This window comes from Protopterus annectens, chromosome 13.part0 (assembly GCF_019279795.1).
Source record: "Protopterus annectens isolate FY-2018-M chromosome 13.part0, PAN1.0, whole genome shotgun sequence".
Classification (NCBI taxonomy): domain Eukaryota; kingdom Metazoa; phylum Chordata; order Ceratodontiformes; family Protopteridae; genus Protopterus; species Protopterus annectens.
In genome coordinates, this window is record NC_056747.1 from 867,929,034 (window position 1) to 867,952,622 (window position 23,589).

Here is a 23,589-nt window from a genome sequence, read left to right on the forward strand (position 1 = left end):
TAATTAATTAATTAATTAATTAATTAATTAATTAATTAAATGATTATAATAAAATTTGCTTTAAGCTACTTTCTTAACTTGCGACTTGTCATTAGGATGCTACCTTTCCCAGTAATATTTTCAGTTAAGATTGTTTGCCTTTGTATCTATGCATGCTGCTCTCAGTGGTGGCCCTTGTGTGGGACAGCTGCTGCAGACTACAAGTCCCCATATACTCAGCCGTTCCCGAACTTCATTACTCTGGCCTTTTCCATGTCCCGTCTGACAGGTCCCTTTTCTGACAAGTAATGAGAATTCCTTTCATTGCAGGTTCAGAGAGGTTACAGTGTACAACAGAGTGGTACTATCACATATTTTCCCATTTGTTTGGTGTACATGTGTGTGCATGCTGGTGGGGGGGGGGGGGGTATATGACCAGTATCACCAGCCAGCTAAGTTGACTTTGCCTTTCCTGTTTGAAATCTACTTGAACATCTGTGAAGAGGGAACATAGATTTGTGTGTAAAGAAGCTTTTGTTAAATGAAATCTACCTCCATCTCCCTATCTACAAGTATTGATTAAATTACTTTTGGTGGTCATCCTGTTAGTAGTTTATAAGCTGAATGGACTGTTCCAGAACGAGGAGCTTGTTCATTTGTATTACTATAATCTCTTGTCACCCATAATCTGATTTGTCGGCTTCTTTCTAAATGCAGTCAGTGGCTTTGTAAATGATACAAGTATTATTTTTAAACTGATTGTGTGTCCTCACTTTTATCTTTTGCTAAATTTTCATAGTAGTTTATTTCACTTATATCTTTGAAATTTACTGCTACATATCTGTTAGCAGTATGTCAGTGTGAGTCATTGTTTTCACAGTGAACATGACACAAAACTGGAAACATCACAAATCAGGAACACAAGGAAAATATATATTTTTGTGTTATTTTTGCCCCTAATGTCTGTTGGCTGTCAAGTCCCTTACATCTCATCATTTTTTCTTCCTCTTGATACCTTGAATGTTGGGGAGAGAGCTAATTAGTTGGTGAGTGGACTATCTTTCAGGCAGTCATGAAGAATGGCTATTGTTTTCTCCCCCATTTATGTTGTGGTCCCTTTGCAGCCTTGCATCCGAGGACTCCAACGTTGTTGCCTTGGCACACACACACTCTAGTATGTATGCCTTATACAGCTACTTAGCTGACGTAGGCTTTTTGAAACTGACTTTTGTATGCTGTCTCTCTTGCCTATACTAGGAGACCGTCATCAGCAGGTTGGGCTACTTCTGTCCTCCATCATAGGTGAGTCAGTCTCAGCTGTAAACTTTCACTCTCTCTCTCTTTCTTTAACCTGCTGCCTGAGTACCTGGGTCATATGAGTATCAGGGCTTCGTTCCTCTGAACCACCGAGACAACTTATCACTGCATGTTTTAATATTTCTGGTAGACAAATTATTGGCAAAGAAGCAATTGTGGCTGTTAATAACAATGTTCATAAAAACAAAAAACACACTGTATACATAACTTCTTTCTTTTTCAGGTTAATGCACAAGAAATGATTTCTGATTAAGCGTGGGAGTAACCTATGTTTGGTAAGAGGTAAGTCCTTATAACAGTAGAGCAAAAAAAAACATTATTAGATATATTGCAGTTATTTCCTGAGATAGCTAATAACTAGGCGACATGATAGCAAACAGTATGCCTGTCATTCAGACTGTTCATATAATCATATGGCTACTAAAAAATATATATTCTTAAAATGTTTGAAGTAGAGGATTCAGAGCTTGGGTAAAAGGAAAATGCACCCATTAGCAGGGGACATGCTACTTATCACTGGATTCCAAAACATTTTGCATGGGGCAATGTAATGTGCCAGATTTTCAGTCTTTCATGGAATGTTTGTAGCTTTCTGCATCTACTTTCCTTGAGTGCAAATGTTTTTGGTGTCTGGGACCAGGTTTTTAATGCTTCCAATCCTTTTCCAACGTCTTTGAAAAGTGACTCTCTGCACTCTGACTGCACATTGTATTTATTTATTTTATCTTACCAAAAATAAATGATGAATGATTGCATGCTAGACTTAACTGAGCATTTCTTTGCATCTCAGATGGCTCCAGGCCATGTGTGATTACACAGACATTTGTATGATTGAAAGTGGTGTCAGCTAGTTAGCTGCAGTCCTCAGTGGCTTCTCTTGATTTGCAGTAAGTGCTGGACATGCAGGTATGGTAGCAGTAAGTAAGTAGGAGATGATTATTTTTTTAATGATTTGGTTTTACTGTGGACCTTTTACAGATGTCCTAGGTGATCTTATAGAACAAGGCAGTAGTAATTCTTATTCACTTTCTTTTTGAAGACAGTGTACATCTGAAATAGTAAGTTTTACAGAAATATTACTTAGACAAACTGATCCTGTTCTCCACTGGCACTTTTTAAAAGTATATAAAGTACAATCCATTTGTTTGTCAAAAGCTATTCAGCAACTTTTTATTATCTTCATTCTTGGTATTTAAGTAGAATGGAGGTAATATCGCGCTCCTTACTAGGCTGACAGTCCTTTTGCTTCTTGTTAATGTTACTCATCTTCCCTTGGAAGTTTAGCTTACAATGTTGAAGTACTTAATGAACTCTTCCCCATTGAGTTGTTTTATTTTTGCACCTTCCCCTTACATACTCTGAGAATAAACAAGTCACTTAACCAGGTAAAAGTTCCCAGGTGACTCTTAAAACAAGAACTCAAACCCAGTAGGTCCATCACTAAATAAACACCACAACGATACATTAGTATTGTACAAGAAAGTATATTTTATAAAAATAGGTAGAGGTTTGCTTCCCCATTGCTGTGTAGATTGAAATGTTGGCAGTGTAATGAAAGTATAACTCAAGGCCTTTCTTTGAAAAATCTCCAGGATGATTTTCATGCTGGATTAAATAGATTTTACTAAGATTTTTCAATTTATATATGTTTTGTGTGTGTGTGTGTGTGTGTGTGTGTGTGTGTGTGTGTGTGTGTGTGTGTGTGTGTGTATATATATATATATATATATATATATATATATATATACACACACACACGCACGTGTGTGTGTGTGTGTAAGCATATCAGTTAGTAATTCATCAATGTACAGAAACATTAATATGTGAATCAACCTCAAGTGGTAAAAGAAAACAATAATTAAAAAATAGACCAGTGTTTTTGCACGGGGGGTGGTGGGGGGTGGGGCAAGCAACCTCTCTGCATCCCCACACCCCTAACCCCCTGTGATGTGTGTGTGTGTGTGTGTGTGTGTGTGTGTGTGTGTGTGTATATATATATATATATATATATATATATATATATATATATATATATATATATATATATATATATATATATATATATATATATATATGTATATATACACACACAAACACACACCACCCCAAGATTGAACTACAGTGGGGAAAGGGCAAATTCCCTGGTCTTCATTGTACCTTGATCTCAGTGTGAAAAAACTGGTAAGTTACCACAAGCTGATTTTCTATCAACTCTACTGGTTTTATTACACTTCAGTCAATGAAAGAACACCTTTGACTGAAAGCTATGCACACACACACACACACACACACTATTAAGATGTAATTGAAGCATTGCTGAGTTATGAATGTTGCATTATCCATCTGAGATGCATTAGTCAGGAGAGCCTGGTTGTAATGTGACTCAATACCTTTAGTTTATAAGTGACTTAATCAGCTGTTATGCAGTTGGAAGGTATGGGAATCAAGTCCAGATCCGCAAGATGAAGCTCTTTTACTATCTTGCTACCTTAAAGTAACCTCTTCCAGATAAAGGTACAACACTTGTTTTAAAGCTTGATATAGTACAAAGCTGAATTTAGATGGTTCACTGTTTTCTAAAGAAGTTATCAGTAACATTTTGCCCATGCTGTTGCCTTGTTGGAAGCCTTCATAAGTAACACAGTGAGGTAGTAGAAATGGCCTAACCACCATGACGTATTTATTCAACTGATTTCTGTAGTAGTTTTGTCTACGATGTGACATGCAAATATCAGTAGCTAGCTGATTAACATTGAAGTATATATCCACATAGTTGAGACCTTCATTTTAAAAAAGCTAGTGTGTGTGTGTGTGTGTGTGTGTGTGTGTGTGTGTGTGCGTGTGTCTAGCTATATATTTTATATAGATATGGATATGGATATTGTATATTTGTTGCACTTTTCCTTAGCTGCAGACAGATTTTGTTGCTCTGATTATCATTGGTAAACATTTATGGAATTATGGGGTCTATATTAGAACATTGAAGTTTCAGAACTTTGAATGTTCTAATATCGACCCCTATTCAGCGAAAGCTGAAAATAGCGAAGTTACGGAAAACCGAATTCTTTCCTAGGGAAGAATTCAGTTGTCCGTTCCTGTCGCTTCGCTATTTTCAACACTGTGGTGGAAAGTTACGGGTCGGGTGCAGGTAAGTGTGCGATTGTGTGGACGTGAGGGTTAGGGCGGGTTAGATGAGTTAGGGTTAAGGCACGGGTCAGGTAAGTGTGCGAATGTGTGGACATGAGGGTTAGGGCGGGGTAGGTGAGTTAGGGTTAGGGCGTGGGTGAGGTGTGTGTGTGTGCGATAGTGACGGACCTTAGGGTTAGGGTTAAGGTAATTGGGTAGATAGTGGTGTATGTACAGTTTAGTGTCGGGTTAGATGTACGATTTTAGTTGTATGTGTGTGGATTGCTGTTTGTTTGGTGTGCTTGTGTTGTGTGTATGTGTTTTGGAACAGCAAATTTTTTCCCTAGGAAAACATTTGCTGTTCTGAATTTTCGATGTTATCAGTTTTCGCTGAATAGGGGTCGATATTAGAACATTCGAAGTTCGGAATCTTCGATGTTCTAATATAGACCCAAATTATGCTGTATTCGAGTTATAGCACCTCAAATGTAGCATAATTCTGGGTCATTGCTTGTGCAGCCACAGAATTAGTGTATGTAAGTTATGTGGGTGTTGGGACAGAGCCTGCCTGTAAAAAGCAATATTTTAAATATATATGTAAGGTAGGTGTGCTGATGTTAGGGAAGAGAGGCTGTGATTTGGTTTTTATTTTAGGGCATTTGTGCAAGTTAAGTATTTGAAAATGTAAATGGCTTATTCACATTTGCAAACATTGTGTTTTGAGCATTTTTGTTGGCAGTATGTGGTGTAATGGATGAAACTGGTCAGTATGTAGTGTTTCTACCAGTTTCACCCTCTGTATAGTGTAATCATATATGTAAATATATCTCTATATACACACACACACACACACACAAAATAGCATTTATTGCACTGTTCACTGTAAGTTATCTGTAACACTGCACTTCATATGTCATGGGTCATTTGCATAACATTTCTGTAATTTAACTTTTTAGGCTTTAGAATAATTTTTAACTTTAGAATTGTCCCTATATCAACCTGGCTTCTTTTGTTTGCTGCCATTTCTGGAAAATTTAGCATTTTTATACAGGCTATCTGGTCTTTCCTGTGGGATAGTTCTTCCTGTACTGCAGCTTCACTTACAGGCACGACTTCAGGAGTTTGTGTCTGTTGATTGTCAAAGCTGTCACAGTCTGTTCTGCTGCAAAAGGAATGGCCATTTTACTTCTGTTTTTTTTTCTCTCTCTGAATATTTGACCAGCATATTTGACATGTACAAATGTCAGTGATGTCTTTGCACTGCTTTCTATCTTCTATTCCAGGACCTTGGGTTTAGCTGCTTTGTCAACAGCTTCATCTTCAGATTGTAAAGTTCTGTGCAACTTTTGGATTCTTTGTTTCTAGCTTGTAAGTCTGGTAGCCATTTGTCATTTCTGTCATAGCAACATTTCTGTCCTTACTAATTTATTTCAGCATGTCCTTCACTTTACAGTGATTTTCATGCCTCAGCAACATAGTTGGAGTACGTAACCTGTTTTGCAGTATTTTTGTCCATCTACAGTCGAGCTGGTGAAAGACTGAGCCCTGCAGTGGAGTAGTCCTGTGGTCCTGATTTGTGAGATGAAACTCCACATAGCATTTGTTACAGCTTTTTCCTAATGAAATTCTTCAATATTTGGATAGTTCTCTCCACTTGTCCTTTTGACTGCAGGCAGTATGGACTGGACGTTGTGTTTAAATTTTTGTTCATGCACAACCTTCTGAATTCCTGGCTTGATTGTTGTGGACCATTGTCAGATACGATAATATTAGGTATCCCTTAACTTTAATTCTCTATGGACCAAATAAATAAAGATATAGGTGACCTTAAACCCTGGATCCTACCCAATTTGGCTTCTTCAGGGGCAGATCCCACCTGTTAAATCTGGTGGATTTTTTCGAAAATGTAACCAAGGTCATTGACTAGGGCAAATCTATGCACACAGCATTCCTCAACTTGAAAAAGGCTTTCGACACAATCCCACACTCAGGCAATACCAATAAGCTTAGCAAACTGAATGTAAACCCCTGTGTTGTAAGATGACTCACAAACTGGGCATACACTGTCAAAGTGTGTGACTCCACATCAACCAGTAGATCTGTTACCAGTGGGGATGCCACAGGGATCATTGCTGGGCCCCCTACGGTTTGGTATGTACTTCTCAGAAGTTCAGGTCAAAACTAAAGGCTGTAGCTGACCAAGTTTGCAGATGATTGCAAACCAGGTGCAATTATTGAATACCCAAATGATGCCAGTATACTCCAGGAGGTTCTTACGCAAACCAATGACTGGTGTCTTAGTCACAGTCTCAAACTGAATGCAAAGCAATGCATCAATGCATCATCATTCCCTTCGGCACAAACAATGTCGCTTCACACTATCAAATCAACAACAATGCCCTACGTACCCATGAAGTGGTAAGGGACCTGGGATCACAAATTTGACTGTGACCATAACTTCGATGACCATGTATCTACTGTAGTAAGGAAGATTTTCTACATAGCACACTTGATTAGTAAAGGCATCCCCTCAAGAGCAAAATAGGTTATAACCCCTCTGTACTCGGCACTAATCCGGCCCATAATTGAGCATGTAACACCCCATTCAGCATATACCGTACAAAGCACCTGCAGCAATTAGAGAGACCTTAGAGGTTTTTAACTAAGATCATGGGACTCCAGCATGTGCCGTACACTGACTAAAGTCCCTGTCACCTATACTCTGTATCATATGGATCATCATTCCCTTCAGCACAAACAGTGTCCCTTCACACTATCAAATCAACAGTAGCCTAAGTACCCATGAAGTGGTAAGGGACCTGGGATCACAAGTTGACTGTGACATTAACTTCTACCACCATGTGTTTGCTGTGGTAAGGAAGGCTTTCTACATGGCACACTTGATTAGTAAAGGCATCCCCTCAAGAGCAAAAGAGGTTATAACCCCTCTGTACCTAGGCACTAATCTGGCCCGTAATTGAGTATATACATTAACACCCCGTTTGGCATATACTGTACAAAGCACCTGCAGCAGTTGGAGAGACCTTGTAGGTTTTTAACTAAGTACCTGCTGTACACAGAATGACTAAAGTCCCTGTCACTATACTCTATCATATAGACTTTTTAGGGGAGACCTATGCCTAGCTTACAGAGCAATCTCAGACCCAAACCTAATGAACTTGCTGCATATCCGTAAATTAGATGGAACTAGGGATACCCATTCCAGGGACCTAAATATGGCCTGTGACCTAAATACGACATGCTGGAGGGGCAGATTTATCTTTCAGCGACTGCCTTATCTTTGGAATAGGCTATCTATGTGAAACAGAGCACTTCAATGACACTGTTCAGTGGAACCTGGATGAGTGGATTGGGCACCATAAATTCTTTCTGGGAATAGCACCCACAACCTTCCTGGACATGGGCAGCCATTACTAAATGCAATCTAGGGTATTAAGTAACATTTCAATGGTATTATATTGGGATGAAACGGCTGGCTTGAAATGACCTCCAGGTTGCTCAGATCATAGGAGATTAGTAGTCTGTCATCAAGCTCATGTCTGTCAGTCTGTTTCAGGGAGCTTGAGAATAGTAGCCTACGCATGTGTGTAGTACATCACTTCTTTGAAATTGAACAAATCTGTTTACATGCAGGTCAGTGGATAGTCTTTAAGTATGTTGTCATCTCTTCCATTGAATTTATATTATGGTATGCATTGCAAATGGCACATCTCTGTATTATTTTTTTTTTTCTGTTTAAATTGACGTTCCTAGCCTGAACATATATTTTGTTCTTTCTCTACACTTTTTTTCTAGATGTGATTCATAAATCTTCTTGAGTATTTGTCTTCTTACTTGATTGGAAACTATTATTTTGTCAGCGTTGAATATTAAGCACGGACTTCTACTTATTTCTTCCTTGAAAGAAAAATAAACGTGAATTTCTTTACCAACTGCTGATTTTTGCTCATGATAACCTTTCATCTGTTTCAGTAACTGCTTCTCTTAAGTCACAGAATATTTTGGAAATTCATTCACTCTTTCTTCTGTCATTAGTAACTGTGGTATTGCCCAAAGCATCTCTAGTTCTTCTACTCACTGTTGCTTCTTATAGGTTCTTAGGTACTCAATCTATTTTAAGCATAACCTTGACTATTTTAAAGGAAATCAGTAATTCTCCCTGGGTCTGGCCTCCATGTCTCTGAAAGACAGGGTCAGACAGTAATTCCCAAACTAACAACCTCCCCAATACACAGCCTCTAGAAACTTCCTAGCTAACGTACCCCTCTGCCTAATAAACATGCAGGACTCAACTGGGATGGGTTGCATGGCTTGGCTTATAAAGGTCCTAGTGGATGTTGGCTTAGTGTATACCGATGAACTTATGAACTAGGCTGTTGATCTGCGAGGATCTTAAGAAGCTTAACCTTGCAGTCCCATGGTTATTATTAGCCCTTGTATTTTACAATATGAATATCCAAAGATGGACTGAACAAGTATATGTTGGAGTAATATATGTTTTCCCTGTCCATAAGGGCCAGTGGTGAACTTGCAGTTACCCATCTATTTGTCCACATTGCATTTTGTTAGAGTAAGAGAATTACTGTGCTTTATGTGGATTGGAAGACCGTGCCATTGAAGTGAAATTCTGTATGATACATAGTTATCCCTTCAGCATGTTCTGTTAATTTTGCAAAAAGTGAATGAGATCTCTTGAGTGTGCTTTCTTTGTACCATTTGACTTGTGAATGCGTAATAGGTTTGACAGATAATGGTCTGGTGAGGTTTTTGCACAAGGTAGAGGTCACCTCTCAATAGTCTGTACTATTAGCGTGTATTATAGTGAGAAGAGAGACAAGGCATAGAGTTGATCTGCATAGTTTTTATGATTTAGACACTTGATTTTTTTTTTAAGTGAAAAAGCATTATGGTCATTCCATATGTGACAAGTATTTGGGCAGGTACATACCGAAAGGAGCATTATACTTGGTGATTGGCTTAATGAGTGCTGAGTGCAGTGGAACAGTTGTGTCCCAGGATCTGGACACAGTACTTTTAAATTTAAGCTGCGCAGTGAAAAAAATATATACAATAGTGGGTATGTGGTGGTCAAATGACAGTTCATTGTCAACACATATCTCTAGCTATGGGATAAATTCTCTTGGAGGTGTTGTCAGTGTGATAGTTACAATGGAACTCATGCTTGCCAAAGGATATAATTATACATTTCTTGGCATTTAGCTTTAGTCTATGATTTCGACAACATCTATTTGTTTGGGACAAGCCATCTTGTATGAGCCTGGTCTCCTCTGGGGAGTTCGTGATGGCATCAAATTTACAGTCATCTGCAAACCTGGTCAGCCACAACCCCTTAACATTAGCTTTGAGCAACAAGAAGTAGATACCAAAGAGGAATGACCAAAGGACTGAACCCTAAGGCATTCCACTAGTGACAGGTCTTTTGGAGCAGGTAGACTGCCCACGCATACTTCCTGGGTTCTATTGATCAGCCAGTTTGCTATTCAGTGAATTATACAGGGGTTAACATTTAGTTGGGAGAGTTTATATGTGATGCCCGAGTGTGAGAGTGTGTTCAGTGTTTTTCTAATCTGTATTGTGCATTGATTTGCTCTCATCCTTTGCCTCAGTGACTTTTTTTTTTATGAGGTCAACCAGATTAAGTAGGCAGGACTTGCCCTTGATAAATTTACACTGGGTTGGGTTAAGAGTCTGTAAGTTTTAACTGTATCCCTGTTTATTACTTCCATATTGATCCTTGCCACAGCCTTTCAGATGAGACCATTCAGGCTTATGGGTCTATAATTATCCCACCTTTATGCACGAGAATGACTATTGTTGTCTTCCATTTATCTGGTAAAAAGTCTGTTTTGGAGCTAAAATTAAATAGCTTCTGTAGGGGGTCTAACGAGTCATGTTTCTGGCTAACCAGTAGACAACCTGGTATGTTGTCTATCCCCATAGACATGGTATTCTTGGCTTTTGCTAGTGCCTTGAGAACTTGTTCTTGGGAGATTTGAGGGTGTAGATGTGAGTAATTGTTATGAGAATATTGGGGAGGAGGTGAAGTTTGAGTTGAATTTGTCAGCTAGTAGATTGCCTATGTTCTCAGGGTCCGAGCACGTGATATAATTCACTGTTCACTCTGCACTGTGTTGGGTATTGTTTCTGAGATTGCTAGCATAATTAAAGAAGGATTTTTGGTTGTCTTTCTCCTAAATGGCTAAAGTGTCGATCCATGGTTCCGGTTGTGTTTACTAATGTGGACTGAAGGGGAGGTAGCACCTAAGTAGTTAGGAGTTGATTTACAAAGCAATATGCCTGTTTGTGCAAACCAGGGCTCTTTGCACAACTACTAGGTTATATAGAGAAAGGTTAGGTTCTAAGTGGCTTGCTGGCTTGGAACCTGGTCACCAGTTATTGTAGTCCCTTGCATTTTTTTTTTTTTTTTTTTTTTTTTTTTTTTTGTTAATAACTTGTGGAGCTCATCTCCCCGGGCCTCTACTGAAAATGGAAATATATCCAGCTAGACTAGCCCGGTCAACAAATGTAAAATAAAATAAATAAAAGTGCCTGCATTCATACAGTGCAATTTTAAACATGGCTGTGTGATGAGCAGCACTGCACAAATGTGGCCAAATTATAGCAATGCAGAAGAGCTAAAAATATTCAAATGAGCGCACTGACTAATAGCAAGATGGTACACTTCTGTCAGATCCCTAGAAGAGGCTAGGTTTTTTCTCCACTCTGACTAGAGTTCGAACCAAGGCAAATATTGGTCTGATTACTAATGTTTATCAACATAAAGTAGCAGGCAGGAATTGGCATAATGGTTAAGGTCTTTACCTTAGAGGTACAAGGTACAGAGTTTGATTCTAAACTTTGATTACTGGTTAGGCTTGTAATAATCTGCAGATGTATAGTCCAGTATTAACCTATGAACAAATTCATATCTAATTTTTATTATTGGCTAGGCTTAAAATGGCCCTTCTGGGCAGTTAGCCTAGTATTCTTATATGAATGTATAAAGTACACATTAAAAATATAAAATGTAGTTGTCCCAGGTGTTTCAAAGCAGGTGTTTAAGTGAAATACAATGTGCAGTTGTCACTTTCGGTAGAGTGGTTGCTTAGCATGTAACAGCTTTGGACAAATGAGCGCAAGACTGTACTGTGTATAACATGCCTGCTATGTGTTATTTCTCACCTAGTCTGTACATGTCTCTCAGAACATACATTTATGTATTAAGTGACATCTTGTTTCTCATCACTTTCCCTCATGAAGTGTTGCAGTATTGGTGTGTTTTCTGAAGTGCCTCCTACAGAGTTTGCTGGCTTGGAACCTGGTCACCAGTTATTGTAGTCCCTGCATTTTTCCTTCCTTGCTTTGGACCCATTCTGCAGGAAACATCTTGCATCTCTTTTCAAACCTAGGTCATTACAGTATTGAAGTGTAATGAATGGAATGGTTATGAACCAAACACTTATGGCAGAAAAAGTAAATTACCACTTTCTGCCATAATTAATGTTTTTGCCCACTTGCCTCATATACTCCATCCCTGAGTACATGAAGATGTTAAGTGGTGGTGATCCTCTCTAAGGAAATTGTACATTCTAGATGAAGAACTATTGGACTATATCAACATCTGTGATTAGTAGCTTTTTGGCAAGCATTGCTGGGCAGGTTTAAACATCTCAAAAAGCTTAATGCATTACCATTTCCATTAATGAATTTTGATAATTAGACTGAAAAACAGATTGTTAAAATTGGGGTTACATCCTCGTGCCTGGGCTTTGTGCTGTTTGAAACATTAAGCCCTAACTAAAGCACAGACGACTAAGGTTTATATAGCAGCTACAGTACTGCAAGGGCCAGATAGGTGAAGATAGGACTGAGTGACCTGTTCTGGATCTTCTCCCTGGGGGAGGGAGGGAGGGAGGATTGGTGGTGAGGGGGCTGTTACATCACATACATGTTACAAAGTTGCCGCTGTAAGCAAGGATTTTGTCTTGGCTTACGAAGGTGGTGACTGCAGTTCTCAGTAGCATGCAGGAGCAGGAGAAACAATAGTAGACCCTTGCTGTAACTTTGGTGCCACCGTCAGTAACCTAGGGGTGGAGTTAGGATCTTAGTTAAAAACTCCCTGATTGCTCACATTTATAGGTTTGAGCCAAGGCTCAAACACTTCCATGGCTGCCAGGTTGTTGGCTCCCTTGCCTGTCATCTGTGTGCCAGTGACTCCAGAGTGGCAGGGGAACGAATATTGTCAAGACTAATAGAATAAGGACTGAACGTCAACAGGTATAGAGGGAGAAATGACCTAGAAAAACTATAGTTACTCTTCTGCAAAGTAAACATTTTGTCATGATATATGCAGCTGTTTTAGACTGTGGTTTCATATTTTTGTGTGTGCTCACAGTTCATGGAAGTACAATTCCTGCCCTTTCATTTGTTTTGGTTGATGGGCTGGCATGGCTCCTGATTTGTGTTCTCATTTTCCCCCTTGCCAGCGAACCACAGGCAGTGTTTGCCAGTGCTCGCCACACCCCTTGCTTTGTGAGCCTATGATGTAGTAGCACAGGTGATTGGGAGCTTTATCTCAGTAGTTCAGTCTGACTATATAGTTAGCTGGGATAGGTGAGGTTAAGGAGCTTGTTCTTCTAAATGAAGGCCCCCAACACACACACACACACACACACACACACACACACACACACACACACACACACACACAGGAGGAGGTGTAGCATGCTTCTAGTTAGGATACTTGCATCTTTTCTTCTACACATGGATGTTCTTCACCTATCTGGCCCCTCTTTATTGATTGATTTTCTCCAGATGCTTTAGTTCCCCCACCTCCCAAAAACATGTGGTTGATTGGCTATGCTAAACTGTCCATACATCTTCCCACGTAGATAGACAGTACGTGCATGTGTGTCTGTGCACTCGCTTGTGAGGGTGTGTGCGCGTGAGAGCGCATGCATGAGTTTGTGTGCGCGCGCATAAGTGTGTGCGTGAACGCGTACACATGACTGTGTGTGCGAGTGCGTGCGCACGTATATGAGTCTGTGTGTTTGTGTGTGTGTATAGATATACATAGTATTCACCTTTTTGCTTGTGGCACAGCATATGGCAGAAACAAGTCAATGGAGTAGTCTGCTTACCTGGTTCACAGATAATAATTAAGTGTTTTTAAGTCTGCAGTGTGATGTATATTGATGTCATTGCAAATAGCCTTTCAGTAATTCCCATCAGCAGACTTGCATATAGAGAACATGTTTGTACATTAAAAAGTAGGAACACTTACACATGCATTAGGATATTTTCAGTGATGGCATAGACTTGCAGCCCTGAAAAAGGGACTAGTAGAATTTGTCTTGTTTTGCGTTTTTACAAAGTGTGGGCAGAAAGAAATGCAAGAGCTTTCCAGTTATTTGGACCAAAGACATCTGTTTTAAATATTAATGGTAAGCAAATACTGCATGGTGTGTGGAACATGTTCCTGAATTCTGAAAACATGTAGCAAAGTTTGGGTATCGCTGCAAGGAAATGTAATAACTGGGTTAGTCTTAAGACTGGAGGTGTGGTTCGATTTTTAAAAGTTAGGGTGTTAGTCATGGTGTGGTCTACAGGTTTACCTGTGTCTTGGCTTAGAGCTTGTCCTGTTATTCCAGAAGTGAAGATTCACACGTAGGCTTTAACAGATTGTTTTATGGAAGCTGAAAGCCGAAAGCCAAATTTTACTGATGTCATTCAGAGAATATTTGTGTTTTAGAAGGAACTGCATGTGTTCCTTTTTCCTTTTTGCAATTGTAAATGTATTTTTATTATTGCTTCTGTTGGAATTAGATTGTAGGAGAGTAGTCCTGTATTTTACTTCTCTGCCACTGTGTCTACCCTTTTTGATTCATGCTTTCGATATGTTGGCTTGCAGTAGCTAAACTTATTTTCTAAACGTAGTCAGATATTGAATGTCGTTTATGCCCCTGTTCATAATCCAAAGCCTGTTTTGATAATGAATAGCATTTAACTGTTAAGAATTTTTGCTTATTTTTCAGATTGTTACCTTTATTCTTTCCCATTTATTACTATATTGGTATTCGGAAACTGTATCTGAAACGCTAGTTATGTGAACTGCCACTGGCTGTGGACCTAGATACCTTATGTGGATTGTGGATTCTAGAAATATGTTTAGCTTTTATTTAATTTGAAATTGCTGAATTATATTCACTCTTCCCAAATAAGTTCAATATGCTTTCAGATTCCTTTTGCTTCATAATTTTGTAGTACACTTTTCTATGTGTGTTCTGTGCGGGAGTCATTATTTTACCTGTGTGCACAACTTTGTCCTTCTGCTGCTTTATTTGTATCTTCCTCATTGTTAACTATTGCTTTCTCTGTCTACATATATGTATACATATTGGTATCTGACACTGCTAAAATAGATATACTGAAACCATAATACTGATTAATGTTAAAGTTAGCCCCCTCAAAAAAAAAAAAAAAAAAAACTCAGTCAGTGTAAGTGGGAACACAGGCTGTATAATGTGCTTTACTAAAGCATGATAGCCATAAATTTGACAAGGGAGTGCCAGTGGATTCAACCATTGATTTGGTACAACTGAGCTATCGCTGGGGGGTAAACTTAATTTGTTGAAAATATACATAGTTGTGTGTGTTTATTTTAAGTTAAAAAGGGATGGCTTGCTTAAATGTATTTAGTTTTTTGGTTTGAGTGTTTTCACTGAAGCAAAAAGTCATGACAAATGTGACATAGGTTCAGTTGGATATGAGAAAAAGCAACTGTTTAAAATATTAGTCTTACAAACATTAGCATTTGCATGTAAGCCAAAAGTTGGAAATACACATTCAAAAGAATTGTCATGTATTCTAGTTGGGAGTATTCGCTTTCTGTCTTAATGGCTACTCTGCCCATGTTATCGTGGAATGTAAATGGCCCTACATGTACAGACAAAAAAGCAGAGTATTGATTTATATTAAGAAATGTAGGCTGCAAATAGTAATGTTGCAAGAGGCACATTTGGATAGAAATGAATGTGAATTTGACAAAGAAAGGATTTCTGGATAAACATTCATCAGAACACCCAGGGCAGTGGAAAATGTGAGCAATATTGATTACTAGAGAAGCTCCAGTAGTGACAGAAGAGGAAAAAAGAGAATAGTGGTAGATGTGTGGTAGTAAGGAGCTGCTGACAAGGTAGAAGTATTATGTTGGTATGTGTTTATGTTCCATCAAAAACTGCTGTTGTGGATCCTACAAAAATCTGGAGAAATAATCGGCTTTCAGCAGGGAATATCGGGGAACTTCATTTGCAATAGTGAAGATGTATCAGGGATGTAGAAGGGAAAATATAACAAAAGATGGTAGATTTCTGAAGAAAAAAGATATAGGAAAAAAGTAATAGGAATTATTTAGAGGGGCTGACAAAGGTTAACACATTTACAGAATAAGGAGAATTTGACAGAGCAAGAAGAGGAGCAGTTGCAGAGTGCTAAAGGGAAAATTGAGTATTGCAGTAGTATGCATGAGTTTAGAAAGTTTGCTGTTGAGCAACAAGTTTTCGATAACTCGAGCACAAAAACATTTAGCACAATGACTTGGGCAACAGAAAGTGGTAATGGCAGTCATCTGACTTTGGTAGCCTAGGACAAGAAGATCAGAAAGCCTATATATAGAGGTATTAGAGATATTTTGGACATTTTATGAAACTTTGTGTAAAGCTGAAGTATGTGGAAACCAAGAAAAGACATACATTAAAAGATTTATGGAAGACTTGTGTTAAGTTTGGAAAAAGGCAAGGCTCAATGTCTAAGATAGGAAGAGATGAGAAAAATGGAGATATATAAACAACAAGGGGAGGACTCTAGGAACAGATGATATCATATGGCAGTTGGTAAGTTAGGAGGGAAAAAGTGATAATGATCTAGAACATTTTGTTTAATAACTATTTTAAGAATGGGGAAGCACCTGCATTTTGGGGGAAGAAATCGTGGTGGCTGTTTTACCCAAAGACCCTTCAGACCCAGCATTGTATAGACTTATTTCAAGTTTAAACCATGATTGTAAAGTGTTTGTCTGTAGTAGCTAAGACGATGCCAAAGGTATTGCCAAAGTTGATAGGTATGGATCAGTGTGATCCTGTAGAGGGTTGACAAACATTTGAGAACATTAGTAGAACAATGATGATCCAGAGAGAAGCAGAATGTAATAAAATACTGCTGATGTTCGTTGTTTCTCACTGCTGTAATCATCACCTTTGGGTTATCTATACTGTGGTAGCCCTCAGTCGGTCCGAATACCAGAGTCAAGGTTTTGTGCATTGGCTGCTGTAGCTTGTTGGGTGATGTCAGGTTGTCTGAGCTGTAAAGGAGAGCAGGCGATGCCATTACCTCAATCTTTCTTGTCGTGGAGCCCGTAGCAGAAGCAGTTCGCAACAGTGCCGGTCGGCTGTTTACAGATTTCAAACTTCAGCTGAAAACATCTAAAGCAAAGTACCCCGTTGGGGATCCTTCCTTTTTCTTGCACTAACCGATGTCAGAAAAAGTCAATAACTGTCTCGGCTGTGGAAAGCAAATACCACCATGAGGCTTCCATTTTTAATGCATCATTTGCTTAGGCCCAGATCACGATGTCCCCACTGTCGGTTCTGTGCCCTCTTTAATGCTAGACCTATTCTTCGTAGAGCTCTGTTTGTAGCCAGTTATTTTCATTTTCCGTCTCTGATTACCAATATGGCAACCGTCAGTTAGCAAACTGCAAATCTTATGAAAAAACGTAAAGATAAGGATAGGTACATACCATATAAGGCCAAGCCTTCTGATGACACCACTGCTAAATGGGTCGTCAGTTCTTCGAAATTCAGTGAGGTGCTTTCGCAGCCCCTGATGCCCGATTCGATTACTTTGCAGGCCTCTACTGAGACCCTTTCAGAGTCCTGTATGTCGCAGATGCCTGCATCATCTAACGAGCCTTTGGCTGTCTTGCCTTCGGTTGGGTCCGGAGCTGCTAAGGCACTGGCTTCTGAGGATACCGCTCACACTTCGGATTTCACTTCAAGGCCTTCGCCCTCGCTTCTAACACACCGAGGGATACCCTTCAGGCCAGACTTAGACCCACACCAAAGAATACAGCAAAAAGTCTCCATTCCACTACTTCTCCCCCTCCTCAAACTAGAATGCTTAAAATGGTGGAGGATCTCATCGCTTTCATCCGGGGTAGTCAGGCCACTCCAGCCAAAAGGATAAGGAAACCTTCTCCAGACATCCATTTGGATTTAGACTCAGAGGGATCTGACTCCTCTGTTTTTGAAGAGGATAATCCTCTTCTGCCTATGAAGACTCCGATGCAGAAGAATCTATTTCTTCTGCATCACCTCCAGAAGACTTTTTCTTTGGGGTAAACCTCCACACCCTCAGGGAAGACTTTCAGTGGGAATCAATGGATTTCCCTCTATCCAAGAAAAGAGCAAGAGAGTTTATGGACCTACCCCAGCATAGGCCTTTGGCCATCTCACCCATCTTGGAGGTGGTAGATGATATTTACCAAGAATCCAGCCTTACCCCTGATACCCTTCCACCTGCCCCTAGAAAACCTGACGGGTACTACAGGATACCTGACTCACAAATTCCTCTACAGAAATCCTGTAGCAGATCCAGAGGTAATTACTCGGAGACCTAAGGGAGTTAAGGCTTCCTTTGCAAAGAATCCTACTCCCTCAGACAAAGAATCCAGGGCCCTAGACAGATGGTGTAAAAAGGTATATACCTCTGCAACTTTAACTATAAGAGCTCTCAACTGTTAGTTCCATATGTTAAAATATCAACACCACACTGGAACTTTTGAAACAGAAAATTTCTGCCTTACTAGATCTTGCCAATAATAGAGATAGCAGAATTACTGCACTCTTCATCTCAGGTGGCAAAGCACTCCTTGCTCTGTGGATTTGATGCCCTAGAAGTTTCTAGCAGGGCAGCAGTGACAGGATCTGTTATCAGAAGACATGCATGGTTGAAAGAACAACCTCTCCCTGTTCATGTCAAAGCTAAAATCATGGATTTACCTTTTGACAAAGACCGCTTGTTCGGACAGAAAACTGAAGAGGTACTTAAAAAGATGAAAGACAAAGCAAAATCGATGCAGACTGTTAAAGATTTCCTTCAAGTACAACCTCCTAGGTTCAAGTAGAAATTTTCCCTCTAAACACTGGTCCTTTCCTGGACCAAACAGGCAGGCACAAGGCAAAACCCATAGGGACAGACCCACCAGGGCTCAAACTCAGGGCCCCCCAACACTAGAGCAAGGAGTTCAAAAACAACTCTGTATGCTAAAAACACTCAATGACTACCTTCCCATCTCTGCCTGCCTCCACCACACCAAAATCTAGGAGGAAGGCTACCTCTTTGCAGAGAAAATTGGAATGTATCACAAAAGATCACTGGGTCTTAAGAATTATTGCTCAGGGGTACAAATTCAGTTTCCGAAAACCACCACATCTAAGAGGGTACCCAGACCTACCTCCAAACCAGTGAGCAGAAGTACTAAAACAAGTGCAAAACCTAATAGTCCTAGGGGCAGTAGAACCTGTGCCTGCAGAACAAGTTGCAAAAGGATTCTATTCCAGACTATTCCTTGTTCCCAGGAAAGAGGGAACTTTGCCTCCCATCCTGGACCTATCCTTTCTCAATGCTTTCCTGGTAGTCCCAAAATTCAAAATGCTTACCTTAAAACAGCTTCTACCAATGCTGCCAAGCAAAGCTTGGGATGGTCACCTTAGACCTAAAGGATGCTTACCTGCACATCCCAATAAGGGAATCATGCAGAAAATTCCTGTGCTTCAGAACAAGATCATTACACTTTCAATTCTCTGCTTTGCCATTTGGCTTATCTACTGCTCCCATGGTATTCACCAAATGTGTAGCTCCTGCCATTGCCTTTTGCAGGCAAAACAATGTACAGATTTACCCTTACCTGGACGACTGTCTCATCCAGGCAGAATGCAAGCAACTGTTCCTGCAGCACCTCACATTTGTAAAATCCCTACCCACCTCTGTGGGGTTCACTATCAATGAAAAGTAATCAAAACAGACACCTACCAGACAAATCATCTTTCTGGGAGCCTTACTGGACACGGAACAGCAAATGGCCTTTCTGTCCCAAGAAAAACAAAGTTTCCTACCAAAATACTTCACTACTCTGGCCTCCCAAACCCAGCTTTCTGCCATGAAATTCCTGCAAGCTCTAGGGTACATGGCCTCATGCATCCTCCTGGTACCTCTGGCCAGACTGCACATGAGGAAAATTCAGTGGTACCTAAAGAATGTATGGTGTCAACACACTGAACCTCTGGACACCTCCCGGCCTGTGACCCCTTGCATAAGATCAGAGTTCCTCTGCTGGGCCCAGACCTGTGCTCTGAACATGGGACTTCCATTCACCCTCCGTCCATCAGACCAGACCATAACTACAGATGCTTCGGACATAGCCTGGGGCCCCCACCTAGAAGGCAGATATGCCCAAGGACTCTGGGATGCTCAAATACTACCCTTGCACATCACCCAAAAGGAAATTATAGCAGTGCAAAACTCTCTGGCATCCTTCTAACCATACCTCAAACCAGGAGTGGTTCTCATAAAAACAGACATCACAGTCGAGTGGTACATCAACAAACAGGGAGAGACTCAATCTTACCCCCTGTGCAGACTAGCCATGAACCTGTGGCTAGCAGCCTCATCCATGGGACTACATCTTATAGCCCAATACCTACCAGGCATCAACAACACCCTGGCAGACCACTTAAGCAGAAACCTGCTGGACCCACATGAATGGCAAATCCACAGAGACATTTTTCTGCAAATTACCCACACGCCACTGTGGTACTGCGGTAGCATTGTTACCTCACAGCAAGAGGTTCTCCCATTCAATTCTCGGCTGGATTTAGGAGTGCCTTCTGTGTGGCGTCTGCATGTCCTCCCCGCAGTTGGGTAGCGTTTGAAAGACATGAGTGCATAAATGGGCGTGCCTTCGTTGAAGGTTGGGCATCGAGCTGGCACCTCGGCGTTTTGTAAAAATCTACTGCCAATCATTAGCGGACCGGAGTTCCGCTGTGGCGACCCCTTACCAGGAAAAGCTGAAAGACGAACAACAGCAGCCCACACGTGGGGGACCCCCAGGTGGACCTCTTTGCCTCTCATTTAAATCACCAAGTACAGAAATTCTGCACCAGGGAGTACCATCACTTGGCCTGGAAGTTTGATGCCTTGACCTTTCCTTGGAATACTCTTTGTGTATGCATTCCCACCTCTTCCTCTCATTACAAAAGTATTAATCATGATAAGGGAGGAAAAACCAAAAGCAACACTTATTGCCCCAGATTGGCCCAGACAGCATTGGTACCCACTGCTGCACAGCCTCTCTCTCCAGCCCCCCTGGCAAATACCTGTGATACCTCACCTGTCATCCTGGGGGGGGGGGGGGGGGCAATGCTGCACCCAGACCTTCAGACACTCAAGCTCGCAGCATGGCTTATTCTACCATAACCAACAAGGAATCTGTGCTAACCAAGCAAGTCCTTGACATCATCACAGAAGCCAGAAGGCCCAGCACCAGAAAATCATATGCTGGAAAATACCTAAATACCTCACTAAATGAATCACAGACCTAAAGCAGATGCCCTATGCTGACCATCTAAATAACTCCACCTATACTCTGTCGCATATTGTCTACTCAGAGGCGATCTCTGCTTAACATACAGGGCCATGTCAAACCCAGAGCTGTTGGACATGCTACACTTAAAGAAATCCCAATCCCTCAGAGACACATGCTCCAGGGATCTAAACCTTGTCATCACAATGAACAAAACATACTGGAGGGATAGGTTCCTGACCCAGAGACTCCCCAGACTCTGGAATAGGCTGCCCATACATGTCAAGCAGAGTGCCTTTTTGGCCCACTTCAAAAGGAACCTTGATGATTGGATGGGAGAGGGGAAATTCACCCCGGGATCACGTCAGTTGCCCTGCTAGACAGGGGTCCAGGGAAGTAAATACTGTGGGAAGAAATAGCCAGGGAATTGTTATGGCTAGGCTTGTATAGGCCCTAGGGCCAATAGCCTAGTACCAACCTGTGAACTATGAACATATGAAAATGGAAGAGACTCTGCTCCTGGAGCCAGTCCAAAGGGGCAGACATTCATCTGCCCTCCATTCCTCTTATTCTAGATTATCTGGCTAAGCTTCTTAATAAGGGTCTCTCCTTCTCCTCCATAAAGATCAATGCCTCTGCCATCCCAGCACACCTTGATACAGAACAGCCATTGTTCTCCCACCCTCTTATCAAACAATTCCTTAGAGGAGCCTCTAATATCAGGCCTCCCAGAAGACAGCCCACCCCAGCCTGGGATCTGAACTATGTTTTAAAAAAGCTTACTCTGCCCCCCTTCGAGCCTACAGCATCCTCAGAAGTACCTCTCTTGGAATACTGCCTTTCTCCTGGCTATCACTTCAGCCAGGAGAGTGTCAGAGCTTCAAGCTTTAATGGTCATTGAGCCATTTATCATCTTCCATACAGACAGGGTCTCCCTGAGAACCAACCCCTCCTTCATCCCAAAGGTGGTTTCGGATGTTACCCTCAACCAGGCCATCCACCTTCTTCCCTAACCCTCAGAACAAGGGGGAAAGGGTACTGCATTCTTTGGATGTGCCCAGGCAACTCGGATATTATCTGGATTGGACAAAGACATTCAAGAAATCTGACCAGCTCTTGGTCAGCTTTAAAACAGGGGCACAGAGAAAAGCTATATCCAAACAGACCATTTCCAAATGGATAGCAATCTGCATCCAATTTTGTTATTCCTTGCATAGAAAACTACCCCCTAGGACCATCAGAACCGATTCCACTAGGATAACCTCTACTTCCACAGCATTCCTTAGAGGGGGTATCCACCAAGGACATCCTGGAAGCTGCCACGTGGACTTCAGTCCACACCTTCACCAAGCATTACCATCTGAATCTATTCTCAAAAGCTAGGGCTGGGTTTGCCTCTGCAATTCCGCAGGGCAAGCTCTCCCAATATTAAGTTTCTATCAACCTTCCACCCTTCTCCTCGGCTTTGGGAATCTTCCCAGTGGTGATGACTGCAGCAGTGAGAAACAAAGAACATACTACAGTTGTGTACACCTACCATAAATGTAGATGTTCGAGTGAGTTCACTGCTGCAGTCATGCTTTCCCTCCCTCCTTCCCCCTGATATTTGCTGTCCTTAGAGAGACACTTATTCCTATGCGGATCTCTAAACCCAGGACTACTAACAATTATTAAAATTGGACTTTGGTTGGTTAAGGCAAGAAAAACTGAGGTAATGGTGTTGCCTGCTCTTCTTTATAGCTAGAACGACCTGACGTCACCCAGCAAGTGAAAGCAGCCGACGCACAAAGCCTTGACTCTGGTATTCGGACTGACTGAGGGCACCTACAGCATGGATAACCCAAAGGTGATGACTGCAGCAGTGAGAACACTCGAACATCTACATTTATGGTAAGTGTACACAACTGCAGTTTGTTGGTAGTGCTTTGTGCTAAGAAAGCATTCAACAGAGTCCTCTATCATTTTTTGAGTAGGGCAGTGAAAGCCTTTGCATTCCCTGATAGAATAACAGGGTTTCTTAGGAGGATATGTGAAGGGTTGGAGGGTTCCTCTCTGACATGCTGTGTTAGGACAGAGAAACCAGGCAAGGGTGTCCTCTTTTCTCTTTCTTATTTGCTTATGTCTATAGCCATTGGCAAAGAAAATAAGGGTTTCACAAATTCAAGGATATAGCTGGTATGGCAATAAGGAAAACTTAGTTTCATGTGCAGGTGGTATTATTTTGTAGTTGATAAATCTAGAAAAAGGACATTTCAGTGTTAAGGAATATTTTGAGACTGTTTCAAGTCATTGTGGGATATAAAATTCATGAAGGTAAAAATAAAGGCTACAGCAGTAGACTATGTACCAACAAATGAATTGGTTCAGTAATATTCATATGATGGGGTCATGAGAGAAAGTATTTGGGTGTAAGGATTAAAAATGATTCTTATGGATACCAGATAAAACCAGAAAGGGACATTACAGTGGTGTGGAACATGCTGATA

At 40.8% G+C, this 23,589-nt stretch overlaps 1 protein-coding gene across 3 annotated transcripts in view; it reads left to right on the forward strand.

Annotated features, from left to right (window-relative positions):
* The window catches only part of CUEDC1 (CUE domain containing 1), a 1,479,154-nt gene that overhangs the window by 923,496 nt on the left and 532,069 nt on the right, over positions 1-23,589 (forward strand). For 2 of the 3 annotated variants that reach the window (XM_044054589.1, XM_044054587.1), the window contains exon 5: positions 1,520-1,578. The exons of the other annotated variant lie outside the window; for it this stretch is intronic. The gene's annotated coding sequence lies outside the window, so the exon portion shown is untranslated. The remainder of the gene's footprint in view (positions 1-1,519; positions 1,579-23,589) is intronic. 3 annotated transcript variants of the gene reach the window in all.